General features: G+C 40.4%; 1 long non-coding RNA gene across 1 annotated transcript in view; it reads right to left on the reverse strand.

Annotated features, from left to right (window-relative positions):
* Window positions 1-11,973: 11,973 nt before the first annotated feature.
* Window positions 11,974-23,235, reverse strand: part of LOC140199733 (uncharacterized) — a 96,332-nt gene continuing 85,070 nt past the window's right edge. The window contains exon 5 of the long non-coding RNA XR_011886478.1: window positions 11,974-14,110. This is a non-coding gene — a long non-coding RNA (uncharacterized lncRNA). The remainder of the gene's footprint in view (window positions 14,111-23,235) is intronic.

The raw sequence follows: 23,235 nt of genomic DNA on the forward strand, positions 1-23,235 counted from the left end.
TATGTTGAGCTTATATTAGCCAGAGCTTAGTATATTAGTGAAAACAAAGTCATGCCTACCACAGAGGTTGTAGCCTACTAATTTTAACCTGACAACTGGTTTGTGAAATATGAAACACATTTCCACTGTAGGCTCACGTCAATCAATGGTGAGGGGCACAACTTGCTACACTGTTGAGAAGTTATTGCTATTTTCCAAAAGTTGTTGTTATTCAGAATCTGGTTTATTATCACTGACCTATGTTATGAAGTTTCTTATTTTGTGACAGCAGTACAGTACAAGACATAAAATTACCAGAAGTTACAAATAGAAATAAATAGTGCAAAAAGTAAATAACAATGTCATTTTCATGTGTTCATGGACATTTCAGAAATTTGATGGCAGAGGCAAAGTAGCTGTTCCTAAAATGTTCAGTGTGGGCTTTCAGTCTCCTGCATCTACATCCTGATGGCAGTAATGCAAAGAGAGCTTGTGACAAATGGTGAGGGTGCTTAATGATGCCTTCTTGAAGCAGCACCTCTTGATGTGTAGGTTAGGGGTGAACAGAAGGGGTACAGTCAAAAGCTAGGGGCACACATTGTTTGGAGACCAATTCTTGGAGTCAAGTACTTTGACTGTGCAGTGGTGCTGCACAGAAGAATAACCTCACATGACTACTTCACCTCTATTTAAATCACATAAATCTCCTTTGCACTTGCCTAGTGTTACTTTGTTGTTAGTGTAACGCGCTGTAAGGTTTCACTGCTAATGTAATGGTTTCTTTGTAATGTTCCATGCTGAGGTAATGGTTTCTCTGTAGCAGTAATGTTTGGGTTATGGCTGGAGATAACAGGATGCATGTTAGCCAATAAGAGATTGTTGCTGTTTCTTGTGATTCTGGAAAGATGCTTCTTCACGGTCTTTTGTCGAGGAGAGATGAAGAGGGAAGACACGTGTGGCGAGAGCTGATAGACCACCCGACAGAGTGGACTGGGATCTGAGGGTCCGAAGGTTGGCGACACTCGGAAGAGATTGATGGTGGAAGAATGACTACTGAGTGAGCTCCAACGTGACTTTGACTTGACATGGGTCCTTTTTATTTTCATTACTAACCCTATATACATATTAAGATTCATAAAGTTCAATCATTTAATTGCATATGGTGTACTGTCTGATATTTTGTGTTGTGGGCTTGTAACTGGGGGTACATTACACAGCATCCACACAAATGCGATTACCCAGTTTGGCGGGGCCGAAGACTGTTTCCCTAAACGAACATGAGCTGGGCAAGCCTGAGGGTTACATTAGAGGTATACATAGTGCATTAGTTATGGCCAAAATAATGTTTTAAGAGATTCAAATTAGCTAATCTTCGCTTTATTTGTCACATGTACATTGAAACATCGAAACATATCTGCGTCAAATCAAATCGGCGAGGGTTGTGCTAGGGGCAGTTCACAAGTGTCATCACATTTCCAGTGTTAACATAGCATGCCCACAACTTACCAACCGTAATGCTAGTCATACATCTCTGGAACGTGGGAGGAAACCAGAGCACCTGGAGGAAACCCACATGGTCATGGGGAGAACGTACAAACACCTTACAGACATTTGTAGGAATTGAACCCCGATCAGTAATCCTTGGTTCTTTAAAGCAATTATGGTAACTGCTATACCACCGTACCACGCTTTATATAGTTGCAAACTTTCTTCCCTATTTTCTAAGATGCCTCAGCTGAAAGGTACTAAACACCCATCCTACTTTTTCCATGATCTGTAAACTTGTACTCTCTCTATTCTATTACATTTCTAAGCATTGACTGAGTTTTCCCTTGCTTTGTTTTCCTTTCCTGAAAACATTACCTCATGTTGCATTGAATAAATAAATTCTATTTGCTACTTTTTTGCTGACATGACCACTTTATTGCCTCCTTTCTGCAACTTTGGTACTTCATGTAAACAGATCTCCAAACACTAGAGATAAAGTAACGATTCACTTGCACCTCCAGTTTCCCGCATTTGGTGATCAGGATGTAGTCTCGTCTATGTCAAAGAATGTGTGGCAGTTGTGCAGAGCATCTGCTTTCAGGTCATAGTGGTGACCGTGAGCAATTTGTTCTCTGTCATACTAAATCCCCTTCTGACTCACACTTTGACCTCTGGCTGTGGTCTCGTTCACTGTTACAATGAGGCCCAATGTCAGCTAGAGTAGCAACACTTCATCTTCCTTTTGCTTGTTATCTTTCCCTCTAACAGACCTCATAAATTATCAGCTGCTCGAGCTTCATCTACAGCTGATCACCATGCCAATCATGGCTTCATCCAATCAGAGATATTTCCTTTGTCCTATCCCTCCTTGATCCTCTGTGGAGTATAAAAAAAAAACTAACTTGTGCTCTCTCTTCCCCTGGTCTGGCAAAATATTTTTCACCTGAAGCATTCATTCTGTTTCTCTTTCCACAGATGCTGTCTGACATGTTGAACATTTTCAGCAATTTTTAATTTTTATTTCAGATTTTCAGAAGCTGCAGTTTTTTGACTAATTTCAAGCTAAGTATCATCTTCCAACTGGAATTACCGAGCCACTCACTGATTTTTGGTTCTTCAAGAGACTGAATTTGCATTAAAGCGACTTGCAAATGTACCAAAGCCACATTAGGTTTGTTCATTCATTATGTCCAATGACGTAAGATGTGGGTGATCATGGTCTTTCCATGACTATGATTGTTCTTGGCAAATTTTTCCACTGAATTGTCTTAGACCATAAGACCATAAGACATAGGAGCAAAATTAGGCCACTCAGCCCATCAAAATTGCTCTGCCATCCCATCACAGCTAATCACAGATCCCATTCAAACCCATACACCTGCCTTCTCGCCATATCATTTGATGCCCTGACTGATCAGGAAACGATCAACTTCCACCTTAAATGTACACATGAACTTGGCCTCAACTGCAATTTGTGGTAGATCTTTCCACAGAATTACTACACTCTAGCTAAAAGAATTCCTCCTTACTTCTCATCTAAAGGGTCGCCGCTCAATTTTGAGGCCGTGCCATCTATTTCTGGATACCCTCACCATAGGAAACATTCTCTTCACATCTGCCTTATCTAGTCCTTTCAACATTCAGTAGGTTTCAATGAGATGTAAATGTAGTAAGGTAGAAGGGCTAAAGTGCGTGTACTTCAATGCAAGAAGCATCAGGAACAAAGGTGATGAACTGAGAGCTTGGATACATACATGGAATTATGAAGTAGTGGCCATTACAGAGACTTGGCTGGCATCAGGGCAAGAATGGATTCTCAATATTCCTGGATTTCAGTGCTTTAAAAGGGATGGGGTGGGGAGAGGGGAGGAGGGTTGGCGTTACTGGTCAGGGATACTATTACAGCTACAGAAAAGATGGGTAATGTAGCAGGATCCTTTTTTGAGTCAGTATGGGTAGAAGTCAGGAACAGGAAGGGAGCAGTTACTCTATTGGGAGTATTCTATAGGCCCCATGGTAGCAGCAGAGAGGCAGAGGAGCAGATTGGGAGGCAGATTTTCGAAAGGTGCAAAAATAACAGGGTTGTTATCATGGGTGACTTTAACTTCCCTAATATTGATTGGCACCTGATTAGTTCCAAGGGTTTGGATGGGGCAGAGTTTGTTAAGTGTGTCCAGGACGGATTCCTGTCACAGTATGTTGACAGGTCGACAAGGGGGAATGCCATACTAGATCTAGTATTAGGTAACAAACCGGGTCAGGTCACAGATCTCTCAGTGGGTGAGCATCTAGGGGAAAGTGACCACTGCTCCCTGGCCTTTAGCATTATCATGGAAAAGGATAGAATCAGAGAGGACAGGAATATTTTGAATTGGGGAAGGGCAAATTATGAGGCTATAAGGCTAGAACTTGTGGATGTGAATTGGGATGATGTTTTTGCAGGGAAATGTACTATGGACATGTGGTCGATGTTTAGGGATCTCTTGCAGGATGTTAGGGATAAATTTGTCCCGGTGAGGAAGATAAAGAATGGTTGGGTGAAGGAGCCATGGGTGACAAGTGAGGTGAAAAATCTAGTCAGGTGGAAGAAGGCAGCATACATGAGGTTTAGGAAGCAAGGATCAGATGGGTTTATTGGGGAATATAGGGTAGCAAGAAAGGAGCTTAAGAAAGGGCTGAGAAGAGCAAGAAGGGGGCATGAGAAGGCCTTGGCGAGTAGGGTATAGGAAAACCCCAAGGCATTCTTCAATTATGTGAAGAACAGAAGGATGACAGGAGTGAAGGTAGGACTGATTAGAGATAAAGGTGGGAAGATGTGTCTGGAGGCTGTGGGAGTGAGTGAGGTCCTCAATGAATACTTCTGTTCGGTATTCACCAATGAGATGGAACTTGATGATGGTGAGGACAATATGAGTGAGGGTGATGTTCTGGAGCATGCTGATATTAAGGGAGAGGAGGTGTTGGAGTTGTTAAAATACATTAGGACGGATAAGTCCCCGGGGCCTGACGGAATATTCCCCAGGCTGCTCCACGAGGTGAGGGAAGAGATTGCTGAGCCTCTGGCTAGGATCTTTGTCCTCGTTGTCTACGGGAATGGTACCGGAGGATTGGAGGGAGGCGAATGTTGTCCCCTTGTTCAAAAAAGGTAGTAGGGATAGTCTGGGTAATTATAGACCAGTAATCCTTATGACTGTGGTGGGAAAGCTGTTGGAAAAGATTCTTAGAGATAGGACCTATGGGCATTTAGAGAATCATGGTCTGATCAGGGACAGTCAGCATGGCTTTGTGAAGGGCAGATCGTGTCTAACAAGCCTGATAGAGTTCTTTGAGGAGGTGACCAGGCACATAGATGAGGGTAGTGCAATGGATGTGATCTATATGGATTTTAGTAAGGCATTTGACAAGGTTCCACACGGTAGGCTTATTCAGAAAGTCAGAAGGCATGGGATCCAGGGAAGTTTGGCCAGGTAGATTCAGAATTGGCTTGCCTGCAGAAAGGAGAGGGTTGTGGTGGAGGGAGTACATTCAGATTGGAGGGTTGTGACTAGTGGTGTCCCACAAGGATCGGATCTGGGACCTCTACTTTTCGTGATTTTTATTAATGACCTGCATGTGGGGTAGAAGGGTGGGTTGGCAAGTTTGCAGATGACACAAAGGTTGGTGGTGTTGTAGATAGTGTAGAGGATTGTCAAAGATTGCAGAGAGATATTGATAGGATGTAGAAGTGGGCTGAGAAGTGGCAGATGGAGTTCAACCCGGAGAAGTGTGAGGTGGTACACTTTGGAAGGACAACCTCTAAGGCAGAGTACAAAGTAAATGACAGGATACTTGGTAGTGTGGAGGAGCAGAGGGATCTGGGGGTGCGTGTCCACAGATCCCTGGAAGTTGCCTCATAGGTAGATAGGGTAGTTAAGAAAGCTTATGGGGTGTTAGCTTTCATAAGTCAAGGGATAGACTTTAAGAGTCGCGAGGTAATGATGCAGCTCTATAAAACTCTGGTTAGGCCACACTTGGAGTACTGTGTCCAGTTCTGCTCACCTCACTGTAGGAAGGATGTGGAAGCATTGGAAAGGGTACAGAGGAGATTTACCAGGATGCTGCCTTGTTTAGAGTGTATGCATTATGATCAGAGATTATGGGAGCTAGAGCTTTACTCTTTCGAGAGAAGGAAGGTGAGAGGAGACATGATAGATGTATACAAGATATTAAGAGGAATAGATAGAGTGGATAGCCAGCGCCTCTTCCCCAGGGCACCACTGCTCAATACAAGAGGACATGGCTTTAAGGTAAGGGCTGGGAAGTTCAAGGGGGATATTAGAGGAAGGTTTTTTACTCAGAGAGTGGTTGGTGTGTGGAATGCACTGCCTGAGTCAGTGGTGGAGGCAGATACACTAGTGAAATTTAAGAGACTATTAGACAGGTATATGGAGGAATTTAAGCTGGAGGGAGTTATATGGGAGGCAGGGTTTGAGGGTCGACACAACATTGTGGACCGATGGTCCTGTATTGTGCTGTACTATTCTATGTTCTATGTTAACATCAGATTTTATCTCTTTAAGCAGCCTCATGTGTGGTACCTCATCAAACACCTTCTGAAAATCCAAGTATATGACATCACTGCCTCTTCTTTGTCCATCTTACTTGTTACTTCCTCAAAGAAGTCTAACAGATCTGTCAGGCAAAATTTCTCTTTACAGAAACCATGCTGACTTTGACTTATTTTATCATTTTTCTCCAAGTACCCCGAAGTGTCATCCTTAGTAAAAGACTTCAACACATTCCCAACCACAGAGGTCAGGCTAACTGGCCTATAATTTCCTTTCTTTTGCCTTCCTCCTTTCTTAAAGAGTGGACTGACATTTGCAATCTTCCAGTCCTCTGGGACCATGCCAGAATCAAGTGATTCTTGAAAGAGCATGAACATTGCATCCATTATCTCTTCAGCAACCTCTCTTAGGACACTGGGATGAGCCCATCTTGTCCAGATGACTTATCCACCTTAAGACCTTTGAATTTGCCTAGCACTTTTTCCTTTGTAATAGCAATGGCACTCACTCTTGTTCTCTGACACTCATGGACTTCTGGCACATGGCTGGTATCTTCCACAGTGAAGACAGATGCAAAGTACGGTACTTATTAAGTTCAACTGCCTTTCTTTGTGCCCATTCCTACCTCACCAACATCATTTTCCAGTGGTCCAATATCAACTCTCACCTCCCTTTTACTCTTCATGCAACTGAAAAAAAACTTTTGTTATCCTGCTTTATATTATTGGCTAGTCTGTCCTCATATTTAATGTTTTCCCTTCTTATAGCTTTTTTAGTTGCTTTTAAAAGCTCTCCAATCATCCTACTTCCCACTCACTTTTGCCATTGCTTTCTTCTGGGCAGTGTCTTTACAAGATGGGTGACCCAGCCATTATCAATACTCTTCAGAAGTTGTCTGCCTGGCACCCTTAGTCTCATAACCAGTACTTGTGAAATGCACCAGCTGCTTATACGACCATCTACCACCTGCTACCATGGCTTCATATGACCCTGACGGGGTGGCTAAGCAGATGCTCACCTCGCCCAAGGGAGGCCTTGGGTAGAGATGTATCTCCACCCCGCCACCTCTTAGGTTAGTATCTGCATTTTAATGCATGTAGTGATGACTGGTATTTATAAACATGTGTTTTGACTAATGGACCAAATATTTGTCAGCAGTTTCTGGCAGCGTTGTGGCTAAAAAGAGTGTAAATTGCTGCTGAGGAATGTGTGCTCCATTGCCCCTTATATTGGTGAAATGGTTATTTGCATCCAAATTCAAGGCAGGCATACATGGTATTTAGCCTGAGTGTGAGAATTGTCCACTGCCTGAATGTTGCTGGTGTTGGGTGGACGACAACATGGTTCCCCTTCAACTGATATTAACTGGCCATTCTCCATTTTCCACTTGTGGGACTCAAGTTAAAGTAATCTCCAGATGTGCATCCAACCCTCATTTCTCAAGACAGCTATCCAACATTAAACATCCAATTCTGGATGTGAATTCACACTGACAGTTGCTGTCAGTGGGAATCAATGTCCAAACACCAATATGGATGGGCCAGATTTATCAAGAAAATGTCCTCTGCATTCTTTTCAATTCTCTTATGCTTGCCTTTGCGTAATGTTCCAGGATATTAGAGTCATAGTCATAGAGAAGTACAGCACAGAAGCAGGCCCTTTGGCCCATCTAGTCCATGCCAAAACCATTTCAACTACCCACTCCTATTGACCTGCACCAAGACCATAGCACTCCATATCCCTATCAACCATGTACCTATCCAAACTTCTCTTAAATGTTGAAATCAAGTTCGCATGCACCACTGGTGCTGGTATCTCATTCCACACTTTCATGACCCTCTGAGTGAAGAAGTTTCCCCTCATGTTCCCCTTAAGCTTTTTACCTTTCACCCTTAACCCATGACTTCTGGCTGGCAGACTTTCAGCTCTAAAATCTATTACAACTTATTGTATATGCCTCCTGTAAAGTAAGAATTGCTAAATCTTCATTAGAGTTAATCTGACTTACTTTTGGATTAATAGAATATTTGGTGATGAAGCTTGCTATATCAATTCATACACAAGGAACATCTCAAAAGCAGCATTACTACAAGTGGGCCCTAATTTCATTAATGCAAGTGGATTTTGATTGAATGGAAGATTTGGAAGCAGGTTGGCATTCACTCTTCATTCATATAGTGGTAGATAATCCATTTATACTTTATTTATGAAACTGGCAAGACATGATTAATATCAAAGTCAATATTCAGTTCGAATGTTGAATATACATGGAAAGGATAGATCACCCTGAAATGCTAAATTTTTATACATGGATACATAGAAATCAAGTAATGAATAAATAACAAGCAGAATTCAGTACAATACAAGGAACATCTGTAGAATTGCTCCATGGCTCTTTCACAAAAGAAATTAAATGCACACTTTGTACTCTAAGCCAAAAGCAATTTCCTGCAATTACAGGAGATCTAAACATACTTGTGTGGCTAAGATTGAATTTTCACTGATATTCAGTGAAGATGATGCAGTAATCATGATGATGCAACTGAGAAAAAAAAATTCTATCTAGTTGTAAAGCAATATTGAAATTACCATTTGGTCTACATTCATAATGGTAGGGTTGCTGCCCCCATATGTCTGTAGCCTTGTAATTTGGATTTGGATGGTAATTACATGCAGAATATGGTTAGATCATGTTGCATTGTTTCCAGTTCAAAGTGTACAGTATTAACTACTGGGAGATCAACAGGGTGAAGAGGTAGGTTTCTTAGCAGTGTGGAGGAACAATGGGATCTTGGAGTTCAAGTTCCATAGCTCTCTCAAGGGTGTCCCACAAGTTGATAGGGTGATTAAGAAGGTGAATAGTGCATTGGCCTTCATTAGTCAGGGGATTGCGTTCAAGAGCTATGAGGTAATGTTTAAGATTCAAGGTTCAAAATTTTTTTCTCTCCACTACATAAGTGTAAAGGAGAATGAAATAATTGTTACCCAGATCCAATACAGTGCAGAAAAAAAACACAAAAGGATAAAGAGCAAAAAAATTTATAACACAATAAATATAAATGCATAAGATAGTTTATATGTATAGATTGATTGTATGTACATAAAGTGATACTAGGTACCGGAGTGACTGTATATAGGGTGATCCCGACAGGAGATGATAAAGTCATTTGTTGGGGGGTGTGGTGGAGTGGGTTAGTGGGTGGGGGTATTGATCAGCCTTACTGGTTGGGGATAGTAAGTATTTTTGCGTCTGGTGGCAATGGCATGGATGCTAATAGCCTCCTCCCTAATGGAAGTGGGACAAAGTCCATGAGCAGGGTGGGTGGGATTCTTCATGACATTGTTGGCCTTTTTCTGACACCTTTCTGAAAATGCTGTATGTCCTTGATAGTGGATAGGCCAGTGCCGATGATGGACTGGGCAGTGTTGACTAAACATTGTTTAATTTGAACAGCAAGAACCTAACAATGATCCCCTACGTGCTTGAGTTTCTGAATGTGTGAAACATTTGTAATAAGGGAGATGAATTATTAGCAAAGATAGATGTAAATGTAATTGCCATTATAAAAGCTTGCTGAAGGTTGACCAAGACTAAATGTTGGAAATCTATGGATATTTGATAATTAGGATAGTTGGGCAAAAGGGGAAACCAGCTTTGAACTAGAGTTGCAGAGGGATGGAACCAGGGACCTGGAACATACAGTGGAGTGGTTGTGGAGAGAGATGTTGTTAAGCCTACATATAAAGTTAAAAATCAAAAGGTTGAGCAATGTTCTAAACTGCAACTAATGTTCTGAGCTATGTATACTTGAATGCAGGAAATGTTGTAGGAAAAGGAGATGAGCTTAGGGCATGGATTGGCACATGGAATTATGACATTGTAGTCGTTTGTAAGACTTGTTTGCAGGAGGGACAGGATTGGCAGCTCAGTTTTCCAGGGTTCTGTTGTTTTAGATGTAATAGAGCAGGAGGGATTAAAGGAGGAGGGGTGGCATTACCAGTCAAGGAAAATGTCACAGCTGTGCTCAGCCAGGACAGACTGGAGAGCTTGGCTAATCAGCTTTTACGGGTGGAACTGATGAATAAGAAAGGTATGACCACGTTAATGGGATTGTATTATAGACCACCCAATGGTCCACAGGATTCAGAGGGGCAAATTTATAAAGAGATCACAGACTATCACACTCTCTCTAGTTGGGATTTCTACGAAGTGATTAAGGAAACTTCCCTGAATACATCTGACAAATTCTTTACCACCCAGTCCTTTTACAGTACAAGAGTCAGAGTCAATATGTGGAAAGTTAAAATCACCTACTATCATTTAAGAAAAAGGCTGAGTCTTTCAATCAAGGTAGATAGAAGATATTCCCCGAATCTCACTTTGAAGAAAGCTAGGGAGGGCATCCCTAGTAAACTGACTCAACATTATTTCCTGAACCAATCAAGTTATTGCATTGAAGTTTCTGGAGTGCAGAGTGTGCACACACACTTCAAAGTATTTCATTGGCTTTGGACTCTCATTTCAGAAAAGGGGCTATGTAAATGCACCCCAGTCTGAAAGAAGTGAAGAAGGAGTTTTACTCTCTTTCAGAGATGTCATGGTCAGCTTTGATTTAACATTACAATCTTTCCTTACCACAATTATAACAATGTTCATTGTACTGTAGCTGAGAGAAAATAACAGCAGAGAATATCTGGCATAAAATTTAGCCTATGTCATTTCAGTGTACATCTGTTCAAAAGCTTGTAACTGCACTAATAGGTTCATATTTTAGCAAGCACTCCATGCTGTTTTTATGCTGATATACTTATCTTGTGGAACATACTGTTTTGAAGTATCAACTATTCATCATATTATGACTTTACAAACATGCAAAGAGATACGGAATTAGAACAGTTGGGTTGGTGTGCATTCCACCATCCATATTCTCCATCACAAACGAACTTTAAGTGAATGTACAAGCATGGACAGAGATATAAAGGGAAGTGGGGGTGGAGGGAAGAAAGAGAGAGAGGATCCAGCCTTTTTGGTGAGCTTATTTAGTCTTTTGCATCACCAGCACCGATGCTGCTGCAATCAACGTAAAATGCTATTAGTGTGGTGAATATCTGCTTATCATTCACTTCTGGTTTGTCCATGAGTCACAGGGCTATAGAGCCCAGAAAAGGGACCTTTGGCCCAGCTTGTCCATGCTAACTGTTCTTTACTTGAGCTAATCACATTTCCCTACAATTGGTCCATGTAACGTTCCTATTCATGTACCTGCCTAAATAGCTCCTTCCGCCACTTCCTCTGGCAGCTCATTCCCCATACCCACCACCCCAATGTGAAACAGTTGCCCATCTCTTCCCTTTTAAATCTACTCCTCCACCTTAAACCTGTGCCCTCTAGTCTGTAACCATTCACCTTATCCGTGCCCCTCATGATTTTATAATCTTCTTTAAGGCCACCTGTCAGCCTCCTACACTCCAGAGCAAAAATATTCCAGCCTAACTAGTCTCTTCTGATAGCTCAGGCCTTCCAATTTCAGCAACACCTTGTGAATCTTTTCTGCACTGTTTCCAGTTAATCAGATGCTTCCAATATCCACGTGTCCCAAACTACACATAGAGATGCACAAATCTGTAAAATGATGGTAAAATTTGACTAAAAATTAAAAATGATCAGTTTGTTAGCATTATCAGTAACAGGAATGAATCTTGCCTTTCTCTGTCCTTGTTATAAATGTTCTAGTCTAATTGACATACTGATGTGCATGTTGTGATTGTTGAGATGGAGTTTCCAAGATGACAGATTTTCAAAGATTCAATGTATATTTATTATCAAAGTATGAATACAGTATGCAACCCTGACATTCGTCTTCCCCACAGACAGTCATGAAACAAAGGAGAACCATGGAACTAATCTGTTCAAAGAAAACATCAAACATCCCTCCCCCCACCCCTCCACACACACACATACACACACACACACACACACACACACACACACAAGTTGCGCAAACAGCAACAAAAAATGAGCAAAAACGCAGAGTATAAAACACAAAACCAAAAGGCATATTTCAGTGCAGATTTGGTTGGATTATGAACAAATTTGACCAGTAGAAAAGTGAAGCCACTCATGATATTACAACAAATTCCGGGCACACTAAAGCCCTGAAGACAATGTAACAGTCACTAAAGGATTCAAAGGTAACGGCCTGTTCCAAAAGGCCGATGGAGGCAACGGCTTTGATCTTTGCTACCTCGAGCAGACTATTATCACTGACATATGTTGTAAAATTTGTTGCTTTACATAAAATATCACTTCAGGTTACAACAAAAAATATAACTATAAATCAAAAATGCAAAAAGAGAAAAGGAATTCGAAGCAGGTCTGCAGCATTTTCTTTGATGTTTTAAATGGAGATAACAGAATTTATTTAGAATAAATGAAACTGCTTTATTTCTTGTTTGAAAAAGTTGAGGACTGAACACAGGTCACTGGAGCTGTGTGGTATCATCTCTACTGACTATCCACTATGTGCCTTAAGGGTGGGCCCCACTGATCAGTTACCTGGTAATACCAAACAGCAAACGTTTTCAGGCTATTTTGATTCCCTGTATAGGAAAGAACATTATGAAATACTGATCAAAAGTCATGTGGCATGACAAATGAAGAGGAACTTGGAAGGAAAATGGTGTACTTTGAAACCAGACTGGCATAAAAATGTAAGCTATGAACAATCATGGCCTTGATCTGTTTGAAATGTTAAAACTGCATGGTAATATAATCATTGTTGGTTCTATCAAACACTTGTTAGCAGCTGCCATTTGCTGTCAATCAACATTCCTTTGATCTGACCATCTTTTCACTTTTGTTTTGTAGCTTTGTAAGATTATCTTTAAGAAGCAACTGACACACTATAAAATGGGTCAATCAGAGCTCAGCCACATGCCACTGAGAAAATCACTAACAAAATTATACAGTTAAAAGTTTAAAAGCAATTTGTCAAAATTCTACATGAAGGAGCTCAAACCCATGAGAATTCCAATTGAAATTGGGGTTTGGATAAGAAATTAGTGGAAGAGTTAATAATGCCATCCAATAAGAATGGGGTGGACCATACCTGGTTAATTACATTGACTGATTGAGAAACCCAATGCAGATGATACCAGACCAAGATAAGCAATGGGAATTAACCAGGCAGCCCTAGTATTGCGGAATGAGTTAAATATCCAGATTTGACAGTCACATTGAATAACGGAGCAGAATGAGTGGAAAATTGCCCCTAAAGTAAATCACAATTTTCTTTTGTTATTACCTAGGTTCCTCCCATGGCAAATTTAATGGATGGATAAAGGCCAATTAAAGGACATAACTGCAACTCTCTAATCAGTGCCACAGATAAAACCACAGAGGTGGATGAGCATGGTCAATCCCAAGTCTTAGAGGGATGATATGTTCTGTCCAGAGAGTTCTGCTGCCTGCTGATTAGAGTGTTTGCGGCTGAGTTCTGGGAAGTCTGTAACCACAGTTTTGAAAGTGCTGCTTTAATGCTGCTCTGTCCTTATCATTTCTTCTGCCATTTTCCTGAGTGCCTGGGCATGCGAACTACTAACAATGGGCTTCACAGAATGATATCTTACAGAGAGAAGTGCATGTATTTAAACATTATTGAGAAACTAATTAGGGTTCCAACTTTATATGAAATAAATTAACTGCAGCGACTGATCATACATTTACTTTTCACATAAGGGTCCAAACATGATTAGTCTTGATCGTAAATAGACTCAAGGTCCACAGCTCTCCAGGCTGAGGAGTTCTGAAAATGACAACTTGTTTGAGTGAAAAATTATTTTCATCATAATTGTCCTAGTTTGGGGGCAGCCTGGTAGCGTAGTGGTTAGCATAACGCTATTACAGCTCTGGTGAGGCTGGTTCAGTTCCGCCAGTATCTGTGAAGCGTTTGTCCGGTCTCCCGTGACCACATGGGTTTCCTCTTCGTGCTTTGGTTTCCTCCCACATTCTAAAGCCATGTGGATTAGTATCTAAATTAGTCACATGGATGTAATTGGGTGGTGCAGGCTTGTTGGGCCAGAAGTATCTGCTGTAACTGAAACAAAAATAAAATATCTGGTTAAGCAGTTATCCTGAGACCATGACTTTTGATTCTGGACTTGAAGTGTTAATGTGTGCTTAACTTTATTAATGTAGGAACCACACACAATTAGTGATTGGAAAGCAGTATCTCATAGTTTGTGATTTGCCAATTACTCATGAACAATTCATATCATGGTGCTTTTAATCTTCTGGAAGTGATAGGTCATCATCAAATTTCCCAAAAGATGCAAGAAGTTTCCCCTTCACATGTAATTGTTAACTAAACACATTTGTTAACCATATTTGGGATGTTACTTAATAGAAAGAGTAATACAGTCACAAACAAGAGACAGTCCTGCTGAAAGGTCTCAGACCGAAACATTGACTGTACTCTTTTCCATAGATGCTGTCCAGCCTGCTGAGTTCCTCCAGCATTTTGTGTGTGTGTGTTGCTTAATAGGAAGAGGTCCACTTTAATGATGGGATTTGGAGACCTGTCATGCCTCACATGTTCCTGGCTCTAGACAGTAAACAATTAAAGCTATGAAACTTTCAATGTCAGTTAAAAGCTCTTAGAAATTTCAAGTAAAAGCGTTCTTAGAAATTTTGGAATGCAAAATATTTTTTCTGCTTTTACTTCTCCCCCTTTTTCCACAGAGTCAGTAGGGAAGCAAGCTCTTTGTCCTATCAAGTCCAAATCAACCAAAGTCAATGTACATTTATTATCAAAGTTTGTATGATTTATATGACCTTGAGATTTTTCTTCTTACAGGCAATTACAGAACAAAGAAACCCAATAGAACCCATTAAAACAAAAGAAGACTGTCAAACACCCAACATCCAGGGGAAAAAATGTGCAAACAATAAAAGTAAAAAAAAAACTCAGAACTGAAGATCACAAAAATGGTCCACTCTGTGAGAGTTGCAGGCCGCAGCCACAGTTCGGTGCAGAGGTGAGCAAACCTCATGGAGCAGTGATTTGAACAGCCATGCCCTGCCTCCAGCCCCGATACCCTGTCTTTTAGAACCTGGCCCGGTGCTTAACTCATCCAGATCCTGCTCTTGGACCTGGACCCTACCGCTTCAATATGCCCTCAGGCCGGTGCTCCACCAACTCTGTGCGACCCAACTTTTCCAAATTGGCTCGGCATTTAAATCAATCAAACCTCAGATATCTCCCCGATCTCCGGCCCAGATCTGGGCCCCGCCATCTCGACTCTGCATCACCTCATCTCAGTTCTGCTGAATCGAATTGCCTCCAAGTTCACTCCAGGATTGGCCAAACATTGGCTCATTTCCTGCTCTCTGGCCTGGACCCACTGCACGACTCACCACGCCACAGCGGTCCTGCACCTTCGAAACTTCAGTCCCCACTGCAAGAGTGCCAGGTCGTTCAGGCGCTTCAAAAGCTCAGCTCCGACAGGGAACTTGCAGTCTATTGTTTGCAGTGATTGTTTAGCAGAAAACATGTAATTAATGAAGTACTTAGTTGTTTTCTTTGTTTTATTTGCCACCAGCAAGCCGTCGCTGAGCTTCACCAGTGCTATCTTAAATCAAAACGCCATCGGGTAAACTAACAACCATCAACACACACATTAAACTAACATTACATTATCCCATTTTGAATTCTTCCCATCCTCGCGTCATATCTTCCCAGATTATACCACTAATCTGCACAATGGGGCAATTTACAGTGAAAAATTAACACTCCAACACACACGAATTTGGGATAATGGAGAAAACTAGTGCACCTGGAGGAAACACCCCTGGTCACAAGGAAAACATGCAAACTCCAAACAAACAGCACCTGAGATCGGGATAAAACTGGGCTTCTGACCTCTACAGATGTGAATCAATTATTTTCTCTTTTCGCTTCTCTGTTGTGCTGCTGTTTATTCTGAATCATTAAATCTCGTTGTCTGCAACAAAACCGAATTTAGTTTTCATTCTAAACCACAAAAATGTGACACTCCCCTCAATTCATTTACATGGTTGCATCATTAACATACACAGTTAATGAATTTACATTGAAAATCCTCTTAGCATTTCCAACAGGAATCAAATCGAGTAATGCTAGATTATTAAATCCGGTTGAACAGCTCCAATAACTGGACTGTGGCAAACTGTTAGATAATGTCTGTGTGTGAAGGCTGATTGCAACACTCCCACAACAGACTACTCCATCCTGTTGCTGTCTTAAACACTGCCGTATTACAGGCATTTTGCCAGGTGATGTATGAAATAGAGTATATTCTTCATATTAATTTTAGGGATATGACATGAAACAGCCAGATAAAAGAATGTCTAGACAGAAATTGCTGGGGAGTATGCTTGCCCTCTTTTTGTTTCTCAGTAGGCTACATACTGATAGTTCAGTAACTTACAAGAAATTTGAATGATATTTTCTGGGGTTTGTTCTATGTATCAACAGCCCTCCTGTTGTTTCTGGGCTTGTTGTTACTGTATGAACACAGAAGGTTTTCTATTGACTAATTAGCCAAAGGTACATAAACTCACTCTGAACCAGCCAAGATCAATCATTGAGTGACAGTACTGAGTCCCTCCCTTAAAAATCTGTCATGGACAAATCGAGGGGTCAATGGTACAAAGAGGAAATAGTTGTTTATTTGTTCTACAAGAAGACTTTGTGAACAACTGAAACATAAATTAAGCCATCAATGAAAATCTGGGATGAAGAAACTTGAAAGAAGGGAAAGCTGACTGAGTTCTCTCAGGATATAAGAGGATTTAAAATTCTCCAGTTGAACAATAGAGATCCCACAATGTCTGGTTTAGGAAATATGAATTAAAGTAAAGTCTGTCAGTCACAGGAAGCCATTTACTGAGAAGTTTGGTCACAGCCAGATTTCAACAGAACTAAGGAACCAGACAAGAGCAAGTTTGGGATTGGTAGACATGTGACAAATCATCTACTCTGGAAAAGGACCTAATCTACCCCGCACCAGACAAGGAAACAAAGCTGAACCAATGTCATATTTTAGAAGCAACTTCAGATGTGACATCATTTCAACCTTGTTTCCTCGCCTGGTTCAAGGGTGTTAGGTCCATGGCCTCTTTCGGCTTACAATCAATCAATTTGCTCAAGCTGCATCAGATTCAGGAGCTTCTCCCATCAGACTCCTAAACCAGCGTTGATAACTTCACTTACATCAACGCTGAGCCGATTTCACAATCTATGGACTTATTTTTAAAGACTCTACATTATTTTAGGGACTGTACAGCTTATGTTCTTAGTACTATTAATGAAGGTATTCGTTTATTTGTTTTTCTTGCATTTGCACAGATCATCTCTTTTTGCACATTGGTTGCTTGTCAGCCCTTCTTTGTGTTTAGCTTTTCATTGTTTTTATTGTTTTTCCTTGCTCTAATGTGAAAGTCTGCAAGAAAATGAATCACAGGGTAGTATGTGGTTACACACAAGTACTTTGATAATAAATTTACTCTGAACTGAACCACTGACCTGAGCTGTGATTAGTGTCTCTTCAATTCAATTACAGTGAAAAGTATTTTCACAAAGAGGTCATCAGCTACCTTGTTATCGAGCCATAGAGTCCTATAACATAGAAATGAACCTCTCCACCCACCACATCCATGAAAATCTTTTGGTCCATTTACACGGATCTCATTTCTCTTCCCTCAGATAGTTATCATTCTTATGCCTTGCCAATCTAAGGGTTTGTCCCAATACCCTTAGATGTATGTGACTCCACCAACTCCTCTGACAGATAATCATTCTCTCTGTAGAAAATTTACCCCACAAATACCCCTTAAAGCTCCTTCCTCTCACTGTAAACTTCTGCCCATTTGTTTCAGGTGCCCCTACCATGCATAAAAGATTTTAACTGTGCCTCCCATAACTTAATACACTGACATCAGGTCACCTCTCTGCCTCCTTTGACCTGGGGAAAACAAACCCAATCTCTCTCCATAACTAAACACATCCAATCCAGAAAGCATCCCCGTGAATCATCTCTGTAATGTCTTTTGCACGATTGCATCCTCCCTTTAGCGTGGGTCTAGAAGTGTAGTCTAACTAGTGTTTGTAAAGTTGCAACATAACATTCCCAACTTTTATATTCTAAGCCCCAACCTAGGAGGGCAAGCATGCCCATTGCCTTCTTCCCCATCCTATCCATCTATGTTCCCACTTTCAAAGAATTTGGACCTAAACAACAAGATCCCTCTGTTAATGAACACAAGTTAACTCTAACCATAACCAACCTTCAAAGTACTTCACCACCATCGGTGGGAGTGCTACCAGACGATAGTCATTAATGCAGCTCCCTCTGCTCTTCCTGGGCACTGGTGTTATTGTAGCCCTTTTGAAGCAGGTGGGAACTTTTGACTGTGGCAATGAGAGATTGAAACTATCTTTGAACACCCCTGCCAAATGCTGCATGGATTAGATATTAGCTACAAAACAAATCTGAATTGTTCTACTGTTTACTGTGTATGTCCTAATTCTTATCTAAAAAAGCATCGCCTTGCACTTCTCAGGAATAAATTCCAGCTGCTAGTGCTCTACCCAATTTAACATCTGATCTAGCCTTAGTCTTGGCATATCTAGCAGGATATATTGCAGCTGTATAAATCTTTGGTTAAGTCACATTTGGGGTATTGTGTGCAGCTCTGGTTGCCACATTACAGGAAGGATGTGAAGGCTTTGCAAAGGATCAGAATCAGAATCAGGTTTAATATCACCAGCATATGTCGTAAAATTTGTCGTCTTTGCAGCAGCAGTACAATGCAATACATCATAATAATAGAAAAAAACTGTCAATTACAGCTAATATATATAGTAAATATTTAAATTAAAGTAAATTAAGTTATAGTAAATTATTTAAATTAAATAAGAAGTGCAAAAATAGAAAAAGAGTAGTGAGGTGGTCTTCATGGGTTCAATGTCCATTCAGAGGGCAGAGGGATAGAAGCCGTTCTTGAATCATTGAGTGTGTGCCTTCAGGTTTCTGTACCTTCATCCTGATGACAGCAACGAGAATAAGGCATGACCTGGGTGGTGGGAGTTCTTAATGATGGCTGCCACCTTCTAGAGGCATCACTCCTTGAAGGTGTCCTGGATACTATGGAGACTAGTGCCAGTGATGGAGTTGACTAAGCTTGCAAAGGTTTGCAGCTTATTTTGATCCTGTGCAGTAGCACCCCCATACCAGATGGTGATGCAGCCAGTTAGAATGCTCTCCACTGTACATCTGCAGAAGTTTGCAGGTATCTTTGGTAACATACCAAATCTCCTCAACTCCTAATGAAATATAGCAACTGTTGTGTCTTCTTTGTAGCTGCATTGATATGTTGGGTCCAGGTTAGATCCTCAGAAATATTGACACCCACGAACTTGAAATTGCTCATTCTTCCCACTTCTGATCCTTGGTGTGTGTCCCCTTGTCTTACTCTTTCTAAAGTCCATAGTCAGTTCTTTAGTCTTACTGACGTGGAGTGCAAGTTTATTGCTGTGACACCACTCAACTAGCTGATATATCTCACTCCCGTATGCATTCTTGTCACCATCTGACATTCTCTGAACAATAGTTGCTTCATCAGCAAATTCATTGATGGCACTTGAGCTTGTCTAGCTACACTGTCATGGGTGTAGAGAGAGCAGAGCATTGGGCTAAGCACATATTCCTGAGGTGCGCCAATGCTGATTGTCAGCGAGATGGAGATGTCATTTCTGATCCGGTTAGGAAGTTGAGGGCCCAGTTGCAGAGGGTGGTACAGAGGCACAGGTTCTGGAGCTTTTCAATCAGAACTGTAGAAATGATTGCGTTAAATGCTCAGCTATAAACAATAAACAGCATCCTGACATAGTATTTGTATTGTCCAGGTGATCCAAGGCCATATGAAGAGCCAATGAGATGGCATCTACCATAGAGTTATTGTGGTAATAGGCAAATTGCAGTGGTTCCAGGTCCTTGCTGAGACACAAGTTAATTCTAGCCATAACCAACCTTCAAAGTACTTCACCACCATCGATGTGAGTGCTACCAGATGGTAGTCCTTAATGCAGCTCACCCTGCCCTTCCTGGGCACTGGTGTGATTGTAGCCTTTTTGAAGCAGGTGGGAACTTTTGACTGTGGCAATGAGAGATTGAAAATATCTTTGAACACCCCCGCAAATGCTACATGGATTAGATATTAGTTACAAAACAAATTTGAATTGTTTTACCTGAGTGTCAAAATATTCTAATATGCTCTTCCTTCTGCCTGTAACTCACAAACTTTAAGTGATTCTTTCTATTCTTTTTAAATCTTTTTATTAATTTTTCAAAATTATACAGTCAATAACAAAGTTGGTACAAAGAGATTGGAAAAATGTTCATCAGCATATATAAAATGAATTTTAAGTAACATGGATATAAAAGACTTCCAAACTCATAATGGGATTAAACATTAAAAAAAGAAATAAAGAGAAAAAAATACATAAACAAAAAAAAAACCCAAAAGAAAACAAGAAAAAAAAAACCCCAAAAAAAAGCAAAACAGGGCTAGACCAACAGCTTGTATCAGACACATTCAATAATGTCCTTAACTCCACTCCTCTCATCATATAACTTAAGTTGAAAAAAGATTCCGAAAGGTCAGATTACATCATATGAAAATGTTGCATAAAAGGTTTCCAAGTTTCTACAAATTTAACCGAAGGGTCAAAAATATCACTTCTAATTTTCTCTAAATTTAAACTTAATATGGTTTGAGAAAAACATTGGAATGTAGTTGGAGGAGTAGTTTCCTTCCAGTTCAACAAAATAGATCTTATCGCCATTAAAGTAACAAAAGCTATCATTCGACAGGCTGAAGAAGCCAAAGAACCATGTTCTACCATTGGCAATCCAAAGGTTGCCATAATAGGATGAGGTTTTAAATCGAAGCATAGAACTGTTGAAATATTATCAAAAATGTCTTTCCAATATTTTTCCAAAAGAGGACAGGACCAAAACATATGAGTTAAAGAAGCCACTTCAGAGTGACATCTATCACAAGTAGGGTTTATATGGGAATAAAAATGAGCTAGCTTATCTTTGGACATATGAGCTCTGTGTACTACTTTAAATTGTATTAATGCATGTTTAGCACATATAGAAGTACTAACTAATTGAAAATTTTTTTCCCATTTCTCTATAGGTAGGGAAAGTTGAAGTTCCCTTTCCCATTCATTTTTGATTTTATCAGATATATCTGGCTGTAATTTCATAATTATATCATAAATTATTGCTATTAATCCCTTCTGCAAAGGATTAAAACCTAAAATTTTATCAAAAATGCCAGAAGGATTTGAAGTCGGAAAGGTAGGCAACGTAGCATTTTAAAAAATTTCTTATTTGTAGGTATCTAAAAAAATGGGATCTAGGCAAATCAAATTTCTCAGATAACTGCTCAAAAGACATAAAGCAGTTATCCAGAAATAGATCACGAAAACGTATTATACCTTTTGTTTTCCATATCAAAAAGGCTTGGTCCATTACCGAGGATTGGAAAAAGAAATTAGATATAATAGGGCTTGATAACATAAATTCATTCAGGCCAAAAAATTTACGAAATTGAAACCATATTCGCAATCTATGTTTAACTATTGGGTTGAAAATTTATTTATTCAATTTAGATAGTGCAAAAGGCAGTGAATTTCCTAAAATGGAAGCTAAAGAAAACCCTTGTACAGAATGGCCTTTAAGGTTTACCCTTAAGTGCTTCTCTGCTGGTAACATAGAGGACAGAACAGTACAGCACAGTACCGGATACCTGCTCCATAATTTTGTGCTGACATTTTAACCTTCTCTAAGATCAATTGAATCCTTCTCTCCCTCATAACCCTCCATTTTTTCTTTTATAAATATACCTATCTGTGATTCTCTTACATGTCCTTGGTGTATAAGACAATAAAACACAGAAGCAGAATTAGGCCATTCAGTCCATCAAGTCTGCTCCACCATTCCATCATCGCTGATCCCGGATCCCACTCAACTCCAAACATCTATATATCTGCCTCTACCACTACTCCCAGCAGCATATTCCATGTACCTAACACTCCCTGTGTAAGAAACCTACCTCTGACACATCTCCTGTGCTTTCTATCAATCACCTTATAATTATGCCCTCTCGTATTAGCCATTGCTGCCCTAGGAAAAAGGTGCTGTCTGCCCATTCAGTCTATGCCTTGTATCATCTTGTACCCCTCTACTAGTTACCTCTCATCCTCCTCACTAACATCCTCCTGAAAATAACATTTGTATTTTGGATGCTGTTCATACAGGGAAGTTGCCAAGGTCTTCTTCAAAGATTCAAAATACACTTAAGTTCAAAGGAAATTTTACTATCAAAGTACATATATGTCACCATATATAACCCTGAGATCCATTTTCTTGTGGGCATGCTCAATAAATCTATAAAATAATAACCATAACGGAATCAATGAAAGACCACCCAACTAGGGTGCTCAATCAGAGTTCAGAAGACAACGAACTGTGCAAATAATGAAGTACGAAAAAATACAATATTATCAAAGTATGTATGCAATATACAACCTTGAGGTTCATCTTTCTGCAAGCAGCCATGAAACAAAGAAACACCATGAAATATCAAGCACCCAGCAGCAAAAAAATTGTGTAAATGACATAAAATGAGCAAATAACACACAGAATATTAAACATCAAACTGCAGGGTCCTCGAAACAGTCTAGGAATGTTCAGTTTAGTTGAGTTCAGTTCAGTTGTTCGTTGACTGCATCCCACAGAGCCAGTGCAAAATTTCAAAAAAAAAAGCAATGAGAAAAGGAGTAACCAGAAACCAGAACATATATAACATGAACTGCAGAGTCCCCTAAAAATGAGTCCACAAGCTGCGCTGATCAAACCTTGCTCAGGACCTTCTGCCAACAGCAGCAAGCAAGAGGGAGAGGATTAAGATTAAAGTCTGTCATGAGTCTAGTGGCCCATCAGGCCGGTGCTTAAGCCGGTTTCCGTGGTGTGAAGCGACTGAGAGTATGAGACTCCCACTTCCCCGCCCCCGGATAGGATGCAGTCTATCGCGAGGTTAACCCCCAGCATTTTTTGTCAGTACCCATTCTCAATGGGGTAGACTGGAGCAGTGTGTGATTAAGTGCCT

Source organism: Mobula birostris, chromosome 6 (genome assembly GCF_030028105.1).
Source record: "Mobula birostris isolate sMobBir1 chromosome 6, sMobBir1.hap1, whole genome shotgun sequence".
Lineage (NCBI taxonomy): Eukaryota > Metazoa > Chordata > Chondrichthyes > Myliobatiformes > Myliobatidae > Mobula > Mobula birostris.